General features: G+C 36.5%; 1 long non-coding RNA gene across 2 annotated transcripts in view; it reads right to left on the bottom strand.

Moving 5' to 3' along the window:
* Positions 1-9,296, bottom strand: part of LOC128101980 (uncharacterized) — a 171,051-nt gene extending 161,755 nt beyond the window's left edge. For both annotated transcript variants that reach the window (XR_008215285.1, XR_008215283.1), the window contains exon 1: positions 9,009-9,296. This is a non-coding gene — a long non-coding RNA (uncharacterized LOC128101980). The remainder of the gene's footprint in view (positions 1-9,008) is intronic.
* Between the last annotated feature and the right edge of the window lie 1,632 nt (positions 9,297-10,928).

Raw genomic sequence — 10,928 nt, forward strand, 5'->3', positions numbered from 1 at the left:
GTCAAGTGTGTAGCAAATTACAAGAAATCAAATTTTTAAAGAAACGATTGCTTTAAATTTGAAGAGTGGTAAAGGAATAGTGAAGGGAAGTAAAAATTGTCATCGTCTTTTATTGTGACATTAGTTTAATTTTTACAGATGACAGAGATTTTTGGTCACATAGCTAACAGATAACAAAGACAGAAGTAAAACGTTCTCTGTTCAGCTCTCAAACTCATGATTTCAACTTCAGTGCCAAATACCTTACCCTGTCTGTGCCACAGACAAATGTCATGAGTGATGCTGCTGTTACTGAGTTGGAAAGGATCCCTATGAGTATGAGCTGGTTGTTTGAGTTTGTCTCCATGAGTATGAGCTGGTTGTTTGAGTTTGTCTCTGTAACGTCCCTTGCATAGTTAGCCTTGCCTACCATTTCTCCTATGCTCATTGTTTGAAAATCCAGCATGAAGTGACCACTAAGCAGTGAGATCTTATAGAGATTTTGCAGAAAGAAATAATCCTGCTTACAAAATGACTTTGCTTATAGTAGCTGCTTTTCTTCGCTACTGGGCAACATTTTATTATGGCACTTCAATATCCTTCTTGCTTTTATTAGCTATGCAAATGAAACACCACCTTTAAAGAGCCAGGGTGAGAGCAGGGTGGCCGATGGAGTCAGTTCCCAGATCTGGCCACTCAGCACTGATATTGTTTGGACAGACTTTTTTCTATTTCCATGTTTCTCTGTTTTTATCTCCTTGGGAATGCTAAACTAGACAATGTTTCCTAAACAACACTGTCACTTAACTCCATTTGATTTATATTATAATTATTTATAAGCTATTCTTATTTGCCTTAACACTATATGAACTATTTCAAGACAGCAACTAATGTATTATCTTACAAGAGACCAATAATTATTTGATGGATGATTCATAAAACTAAAATATTTTTAGTAAATGCTTGGATGTTTAATGCTCAAGGAAAACAACAGCATTGGGTTTTAAGTTAACACAGAGGCAAAAGCTTTGAAACAAATAGTTTTAGCTTTTAAGCTCCTTGAAGATAGAAACTATACACAAATTTTATATTCAAGTAAGGCTGGGATACACCAAATAATATTAAGTAATGTTTTTGAATCAATATAAAATGGTAATGATTCATAACCAACCAATATTTTAAAATGCTAAGTTACAGCTCTCTCAGACATTTGGTACCCTCCTGTTAGCTCCTTTCTGGAAGTCAGGTGAGTTCCTTGAATGACCTCTTTAAAAGCTAGACTTTCTCTACCACATTTTTGTGTCAAGTCTTTTTTCCCTATCTGAAAGCTAGAGAAAAGCTTTCTGAATGATTGATTGGCAAGGTGTCCCCTGGACACACTGGAGCAAACGCCATGCAGCCACTGATTGATGTGCTCGCTCTTTCACGAACACATTCATTTTCTCTTCTCTAACTCACACAATTTATTCATCCCATGATGCATTTATACATCTATTATCACTGTCTTTCAATCTTTAAGCAGATAAAAAGTTAATGCCTACATGGTGGCAAGGCAAGTTTGTCCTAAAGAAAAGAAGTGAACGCTCATACCCATCTCTCTATATATATATTACTTCCATATATATATATGTATATATATACATATACATTAATATACATACATCCAAATATAATATATATTGCTTTCTCCCAGGGTTTCTTTTACTCATTAATGTCAAATTTGAAACAGCTTTAGAATCTGAACCAAGATAGTTTGGGATGCATGAAGGTACAGATCTATCTTGATTCAGCTGTTAATTCCAAGAATGACGTAGGGGTCAGGAGACCAAAATTCGAAATAGGGTCCTATGAGCTTTGGAAAGGCTGTTAAAGCTTTTGGAATTCAAAAGTAAAGTGTAGCATTCAACTAGCTGGCTTTTAAGTCTCCCTCCTGCTACAGTGCTCTATGATCTTGTAACGACTATTGACAGTAACATGAAGGAATCTGACACTCACGAAAAATTCAAGTCCTCATAATTTGGCAGAAGGCTAGTCACAGTTCACATTATTAATATGATTTAAATGTGGACAATTTATAAAATAATTTGTCATACAGCTCATCATTCTATAAAAGCAGAAACAGTTATCTCATGTGAATACCATTTGGAAGCAAACACTAATCTCATGATTATTTGGGGGTTATTTACACTGAAGTAAGTAAAGAAAATTGTCAAGAATTCAGTTTAAAAACTAGTTGCCCTCTGCAATTGTAAAGGAGAAGAAGTGTTATGTGTTGTAAACATTTTTGGTCTTTCCAAAGGACCATTTCTTTATGGCTTATCCATCAGTGAGCAGCCGTAGCCCTGCTCTCCCAAATCAACCAATAGAACACACTTGAACTTTTTCACAAATTTAAGCACTTTGAAGCATCTTAATATAACATTCCCCTACACTATAAGTGTTATCTGGCTCTCACAATTACAGAAGGCAACTATGGAACATGATCAAGAAAATTCTCAAACAAACTCCAAGGCTGAGAATCAAGCATTCATCAGCAGGTTAACATTTATTAAAACATATGGGGAGACATTTACTTCTTCACTAATCAATCCAAATATTTACTGAGCACTTATTTCCAGGTACACTTTTGCTCTCTCAAATACTTTTATTGGAAATGGTGTGTCTTCAGATAGTAACCTGGACATTCAGCTACTCCCTCCCCATTCCTTTTGCCCATCAACACCACTCTTTTCCCTGTCACAGACTCCCTTTCTCCACCCTTACTGCCCTTTCCAATTGTATATTTTTCTTTAAAGCTCTGCCTGCCTTTTACTGAGCAATAGGATTAGTGCCAGACTTCAGCAAGCAATTTGTTCATCCTTGGAGAGAACATTTGCACTCCCCCATGATACAGGCATTTAAATGATTTTATTCGTTCACCTGTGTTGAACATTAAGGGGGTAAATTTTCAGTCCAGGGATTTGGCTTTAAAACTCCAATTGACGTTAATGAGAATTGGTAATGAGCCCCTTCTTCTTAATTAGTGGCCCCATACCTGTGACTGTAGGAGGCACAGCTTTGACTTGGGGAGCTTAACGAGGTGATAACAAGGAGAGAATGTTTAAGCCTGGATTTTGGCTGGGTCCATGCTTCCCTGTACAAACACACTTTAGGAGCTGGAGCTTTAAAGTAAATGCACTACCTTGCTTTTGTGGCTATGTGGACCTTCCCTAAGAACAATTCCCTTTTCTATAAAAATACTCTGGTTCCATAGAAAGTGTGAAGCAGGGGAAACTAAGTCAAAAGAAGAAGGTGCTCAGAGTTCCTCTCTTCTGCTCCTTGAAGTTTTACATTGAAACAAGCTACCTCTTGCTGATTCCATTTGCCTCAATTAAGGAACACTACAGTTTATAAATTTAATTCTTCAATTCGGTCAATTGAACTTTCAAATATTATTCAAGATAGGAATGGCTCAGGTAATCAGGTTCTAACTTTTACCGCATCTCTCCTTGAACATTAGGATCACTGGGGTAAGTTGGTAAATATAGAATGGTTGATCTTGCATACTCTATCTGAGCTGCTTTTTTTGCTACTGCAGTACACAGCCTAATCCTGCAAAACCCAAATGATCACAGAATAATGAAACTCCACTGTAGCTAGCGAAGGACATAAAAGTTGGATTATTGATTTTGTTTGAATGATGTGCTGCGATTTCAGATGCCAACGGAGTGGAGCGAGAGTCCTGCCTGCCAGCTTTCATTAGGGAGACCCACTTTCTTGCCACCAAGTAACTTTTACCAAGTTGCAAGGTAAATTTGGAGTTCTTAGCTTATGGAGAATGAATGTTTTTGGCTTTGAGCAGCTAATGGGAACCTTAGAACACAATAAGGTCTGCTTCAGCAGGATGGGAGGGCCATCTCCTCAGTGGAGACCTAGTTACTCCGGCACTTCGCAATTATCCTACGCACAAAGATGTGTGCACACAAGTTTTCAGTTTTTCCTGTATCTCTTTACCTACCTGAATATCTTTTTGTTCTTGTATTTTGTAGTTTCAATTGATTTTACTATGCTAGTTTAAAGATAATAACATGATTGTTAAAGACAGGGGGCGGGGACTTTAAAGAAGAAATAAGAATAAGGTAAAAATCAACCTCTACAATGAAAACATGTCTAAGATATCAAAATTAACAATAAACAAAGATGGAGACATTATAGGATTAGAGGAAACAAGAGCTAAAGCACCAGGCTCTTAAAATGTTTTATAACTATTTGTAGAGAATTTGTACAATGTTAGGCATCTGTTCCTTTTACTGAAGAGTAGGATGGGGTTCATACTTTCTGAGACTATACTACTTAGCCTGACCTTTAAAAGCCTCATTTGTGTATGAATGAAATTATTAAATCACTATTAATTTCCTGCATATTACTGAGAATTAGGACAAATTTGTAAAATTAGAGGAAAATATTTAGATTGAAAAGTTAAGTGGTTAAATAAAAAACAGGTTATATATGGAGAGAATTTTTATGATTGCATTCTTTATCAAAGCATAAATTCCTTTTATGAAAATAAAAGAAATTTTAGAGGGAGAGATACTGAAGAAGATACCTAGTATAATTCTATATTCCCAGGGGTAACACGGGCATGGATAAATTATTTTAGGTAAAATTTATGTATGGTGGATGAATAATTATTAAAACTTTTAAGACTTTCTAGTCTTTATATTCATTATTTTTTATTTTCTTGTCTCTTGCAGGTGAGGTTTATAATCTTAAAATTGCTTAAAGAGAATGGATACCAGAAAATAATAATCTGCTCCAATTTAAGAGTTAAAGAAGTACTTTAAAAATAGTATATTAGTTATGAATTTGGAGCTGATAATGTCTTTTCTGTTATCACTTAAGCTTGTGTGATATGTGAAGGGATGGAAAACTGTGAGAACATAAAATAAATTTAAATACTTATAAGCACAGTATGAGGTAACAAAGAGAGCAGTCAATCAACTTCTGATAAAATTGTCTAAGATATCACCTAATAGCTTGCCATCCCCTGAAACTAGAGCTGCCTGTGTTCAAAGAGAAGGCCATGCCAATGCAGAGTCTCACCACAGGGAAAAGAGGAGAGTTTTATTATTAAAATAAATGATTAAAGTTATTCCTGCATCACTAAGAGACACTGTCATTTAATAAACATCAAAAGTAGAGTTTGGTTAAATGTTTTTCATTAATGCTCACATCACATGTTTCACAACAGTAAAATTTCAAGATTTCTGGGCTGTGCAACATGGACCAGCAGTGAAGAGCACTTGCTGCTCTCCCAGAGGACATTAGTTTGATTCTCAGCACACAGGTCAGAAGGCTCACAACTCCTTCTCTGTGGAATTTCTGTACTCTTCTGGCTTCCTTAAGTACCTGTGCGCGCGCGCGCACACACACGCACATACACACACACACAAATAAAAATCAATCTTAATTTTAATCTCAAGATTTGGAAGATACAAGAAATGTATTATGCAAAAGTTCTTGTATAGTATTTTATAACTAATATTGATTTCAAGGTGAAATCAATGGAATATCTTTTTACCATATGAGTCCTTCCATTAAGCACACATACTCTAAGACAATTGTGGATGGATCTGGAAATAAAAAGATAAAGATTCATGGTCCCAAAAAGTAAAATGGGAAAAGAACGAAGAGGGAATTGAAAGACATGTGAAACAATAAATGTAATACACATGTTAGAAATGGTATGAATCAGAAAATAATATACCAAAGTAACAGGTCTTTGGTCTGCGGGCTGCCCAGAATAAAAGAGCTTAAAAAGCTGCAAACACTTCTCTGAAGTTACTTTATTCACTGCTGGAGTTTCAGCATCCAGAAGATATTCAATACCTTCTTTCCAGATAGCCAATCAATCCCCAGAGGAAGAGATTCATTATTTTCAGAAGAAAGAAGGCAGGAGTTGACTCTGAGCTTCGACTGACATAGTCACCAATTGTCACCTCTTCTTGCTCATTCTTCCCTGAAAAGTCACTGACTGTCCCTTTGCAGCTGGTCACATCTCCATTTTTGTCTTTATGAAGATGTTTAAGCTTCTTGCATTGCAGCGGATGAAACCAAAGTCTTGCACGTGTGTACTGGCCAAGTGCTCTACCACTGAGCCACATTTCCAGGCTCAGACTACTTAAGTTTGGAAATCTCACTGGGTTATTGGCTGTTCAATTTCCCGTGGTGCCTTCATGAGTATCACAATGCCAGTGTCTATTATCATTCATTCACACATTCAAACTATGAAGTCTTCAGAGGTAGAGAGAATGTACCCTCTGCCCCAACATGGGACATGTTTTTTGATGTATGCCAACAAGGCAACAAGTTTTTACTAAGACTTTTAGTTTTGTGTTTAAGCATTTTATATTTAATTTTAAAATATGATATTATGTGCTTCTGTTAGTCATCCACTGAGATAATACTTTCTGGTTTGTATTATCAGTAGTTTTCATGAAAGCCAAGCAATCTACATATATACTCAATTAGTCCCCTTTGCAAAGAAGGTCATCATTATAATATTTCCAGCAGGCTATACATCATGGGAAAATTTCTCTATTTAAAAAAATTCAGCATGTCGACTTGATAAGCTAGGTGGAATTGCCACTTATACAATCTCCCAAACTTAATATGCCAATCTTCTTTAATATATTTTTCTATACCCCAGATCCTGCAACTATCATAATTGGCTATGGATTCTTGTCCATCCCACTCAGAAATGTTCCTTTAACTTATATAGCTTTTTATTACCGCTGCTAGAGCCTCAGCCTATGCTCCCATCTTGTTTCCCGCCTTGCACCTTGCTTGCTCTTATTCCTCTAGCCCTGGTAGTCAAGTTTTCTTTTTAAAGTATGATCGTTCATGTCATTCTTATGCATAAAACTTCCATGATTTATTTTGGTCCCTGTAGGATAAACTTCAGTCTTCAGAACTTAAAAATAGGGTCTCTGCTTTGGCCAGTCTGCCTTGCCAGCATCCCACATTCCTTGCCTTATACTTCTGTCCACACTTTTCTTATTCCCTAGGGGTACTAGTCCCTTTCACAGACATAAAGCTGTTCTCTTTTCCTGGATTTTCCCTACTTCTTTTCCAGGCAGTTTCCCAAACACCCAGGAGCTTGTTAGTTCCCAAGTAAAACTTTTCATGTCTCAGGATTTGCAGTAGACTTTGTTCTCAGTGCTTCCACAGTCCTTTGATCCTTATCAATGAAACTGCCCTTACTGCTTTGTGATTGGTCAGTTTACACCTATGCTTTCCCTCGTTCACACCTTATTTCATTAACTAATAAAATCTCAGGTTCCAATCTAAGGCCTTGTCGTGTATAAAATTTACTATACCTGTACATCCAATTAATCCAAATAAATGGTGCTGGCCTCATAGAATAATAACTCCACCGACAATATTACTTTTGATCAGTAATATTTTTTTTTTTTTTTTTTTTTTTTTTTTTTTGGTTTTTCGAGACAGGGTTTCTCTGTGTAGTTTTGCGCCTTTCCTGGATCTCACTCTGTAGACCAGGCTGGCCTCGAACTCACAGAGATCCGCCTGGCTCTGCCTCCCGAGTGCTGGGATTAAAGGCGTGCGCCACCACCGCCCGGCCGATCAGTAATATTAAAAGCAAACTCTTATGTAAAACAATCTGGTTAACACCATTCTAAGTGTTTTACAGACCTTAGTTCATTTATTCTTCATACAATAAGTACTCTTCGGACTGCCACTTAGAGATGAAGAAATTAACACTCGGCAGCCAAGCATCTTTAAGGATGAGCGATCTGTAAAACAAACCGAGGAATACTGCCAGGAGTTTAAGTGACATGGCAAAATCCATTATCAATTAACGCTTGCATGCCGACTGTTTTCCACCTCCTCTCCCATCTGGAGCTAGGTCACAAGTGCTATGGACTTACCTAGGGGCACATTGTGAAAAACTGAGCTATATAAGGTGACAGTTTATTTTCTTTTTTCCCCTTTGATTTATCGATTTCTTTTTGCTACTGAACACATTAAGAAATACATATCCTATATAACTTTCTTTTACTACTATCTAGTATAATTCTTAGTCATAAATGGTAACATTAGGTTTTTATACAGAATTCTGGTGAACCTCAACAGTTTTTTTTTTTAATGCGGTTGAGAAATATACTGTAGAATTGTGTCCTTCAAAAGAGCTCCTGTAGAAGGCAGCAAGCAGGGTATATCCTGAGTTAGAAATTAAGACAGCAGGGTCCAGGACTGTACAAGAGGTCTTACTCTTTGCCTCAGTTTCCTCATTGGTGTATTAGGAGCATTTGAATAGCAATCTTTCGAGAACTGTCTAATTTTAAAATTCAAATGCATGCAAATTACTTTTCCCATATTCACTGAAGCCACAGAACACAAAAGTATTAAGTAAATTTCTGAACTATGTTGCTGGGGTTCTCCCCCTCCCCCATTTATTATAAAGAAACATCTGCCAATGAAACAAAATATAAACAGTGGGTCGTGGAAAGCATCATCAAGGGAAGTGAAGAATGGGGGAAAGGGAATAAAATTTTTACTGCTTCCTTGGTATAGACAATTTTTTTTAGGCTTGAGAAATGGCAGATTCTTATATTCTGGTGTACGGGAACCGCATGAATAAAACATGGCTGTGCAAATGTAGTCACTACCTTCTTCCAAAGCACCATTCGGGAATAATACATTTAATGTCTCATCAACTTGCCCAGAAAAGTGAGCATAAACCTGTGCACACAGACAAAACAACCACAACAAAAACCGAGGTGGAGATAAATCTGCTATGGGGAACAGATATGATCGACAGTTGAAGGTTTTCAAAACTCTAAGTAATACGCTAGTCACTTAAAAATACTCCCACATTTCTACTCTTCCCCGATCTTTCTGTGTCTTCGGATTCATCTGTCAGTTCTGAAGCATCTTTTTAAGTACCCCCTCCACGCTTAAAAATCCAGACCATAGAAGAAGAGCCCTCTTGGCTTTGAAAGCATCAGATCAATCTCCAGATCATTTACCTGCAAGGTTTATTTGGTGAGGCTAAAGAGGCGCTTCAACCAGCAGCTTCTGAGGGCTAAGGCGGCTGAACATCAACAACAAATTGTCATTGGCATTCCGTTTATGAACCTTCAAACGGCATCAGATCTTTTCCATGAGAAACCAGATCAGGTCAGACTAGAGCTGAATATTTCTTAACAAGCTAACCATCAAAAGAACTTGCGTTTTGAATAAAAAGGCTATCATTTGTTGATTTGAATATCAAAGAGATCCACTGCAAACTCCCAGTCTGGAAAAACCTCCCTAAGCTATGCTAGACAGGTGTTTAATAATCTATTATTAAGGCACTATTTTAGGTTACCGAGAATTATAAAAAATAGCTGTAACTGCGAAGCCGCAAATGGGATTGCACAAAGAAACGAATGCTATTAACATACTATTAACAATTCAAAAGAATGAGTTGACATACCAATCAAACTTGTTAATTGACTGTCAATGGCCTGTCCTTGAATATACAACATGACTGCATTATAGATTTCAAATGCTGACAGGAAGACAGTTCCATTTGCATTAACTTCATAAACTGATCAACAACCAAACTGCCACATACATTTGTAATGGGAAGCTGAATCATTTCAATATTCATGGAGTTCTGTAATTGTAAATTAGGTACTGGCAAACAATACAATACTGTACATACTCTAAAATATCCTAAAATTCATTGACCTACTTTCATTCTGATTTTAAAAGACGGGGGTTGGGGTTGGGGGAGGAGGAGAAAGTTCCATCTTGAAGTGATCATTACTTTAATTTATGGTTCATGCCTGGAGCAAAATTTGTTTGTAACTCAATTTACAACTGTGGTTTTCATTTGCACTTTACTAGCATTCCTGCTCTAGGAAATGGGAGGCACAGCCCAGTTTAGCAGTGTATCACTGTAATTCTAGCATTTGGCACGCAGAGGCAGGAAGATTGTGGCTAGTTCAAAGCCAACCTGGTCTACATAGTGAGTTCTAAGCCACCTAGGCTACAAAGTAAGATGAGGGTGTGTGTGCTAAATAACATGAACGTCAGTTAGAATATAGAAAATATGACTTGTGAATGGTATTTGTGTTACAGTTGATGTCCATTGTGTCCAGGTAGTAAGCAAAGAATCATTAGAACATGAAAAGAAGTTTCTATGTTAGTCCTGCACAGAAGCCTTCTCAAGTCATCTCACATAGATCTGCTGTTCTGAGCCAGACCTCATAATCATGAAGCTTCCATCATTTTGAATATGTATGTATGTATGTATGTATGTATGTATGTATGTATGTATATATGTATGTATATGTATATGAAAAAGAGGCCTGGAATTTGAAAGAGAGCAAGGAGGGATACATGGGAGGGTTTGAAGGGAGGAAAGAAAATGGAAATTATGTGATTATATTATAATCTAAAAAAGATAGTTAAAAAAAGTGCATCCATGGACCAGTCAGTCAAATGCCTGAAAGTATAAAGACGCTTGCTGCCAAAATCGACAACTTGAGTTTGATCTTTGGAAACCACAAGATAGAAGAGCAAGAACTGACTCCTCAAAATTGTCCTCTAACCTCCACACATATTCCATGGCACTTTCCAACTCATATCCTCCCATACATACAAATATATAAATATAAAATTTTTTTATTGCATCTGTACTGAACATATGTAGATTTTACTTGTTACTCTCCCTTACATAATATTGAATAGCAATCATTTATATAATATTTACATTGTATATGGAATATTAAATAATTTAGAGATAATTTAAACTAGTAGACAGAAAGATGTATATACATTATATACAAATTCTATGATATTGTACATAAATGACTTGATCATTTGCAGATTTAGCATTCATACCAGATACTAAGGTACAACTGTGTATATTTGCATATTAATTATATATCTATAAATAT

This window comes from Peromyscus californicus, unplaced genomic scaffold (genome assembly GCF_007827085.1).
Source record: "Peromyscus californicus insignis strain IS unplaced genomic scaffold, ASM782708v3 Scaffold_7__1_contigs__length_154581171, whole genome shotgun sequence".
Classification (NCBI taxonomy): domain Eukaryota; kingdom Metazoa; phylum Chordata; class Mammalia; order Rodentia; family Cricetidae; genus Peromyscus; species Peromyscus californicus.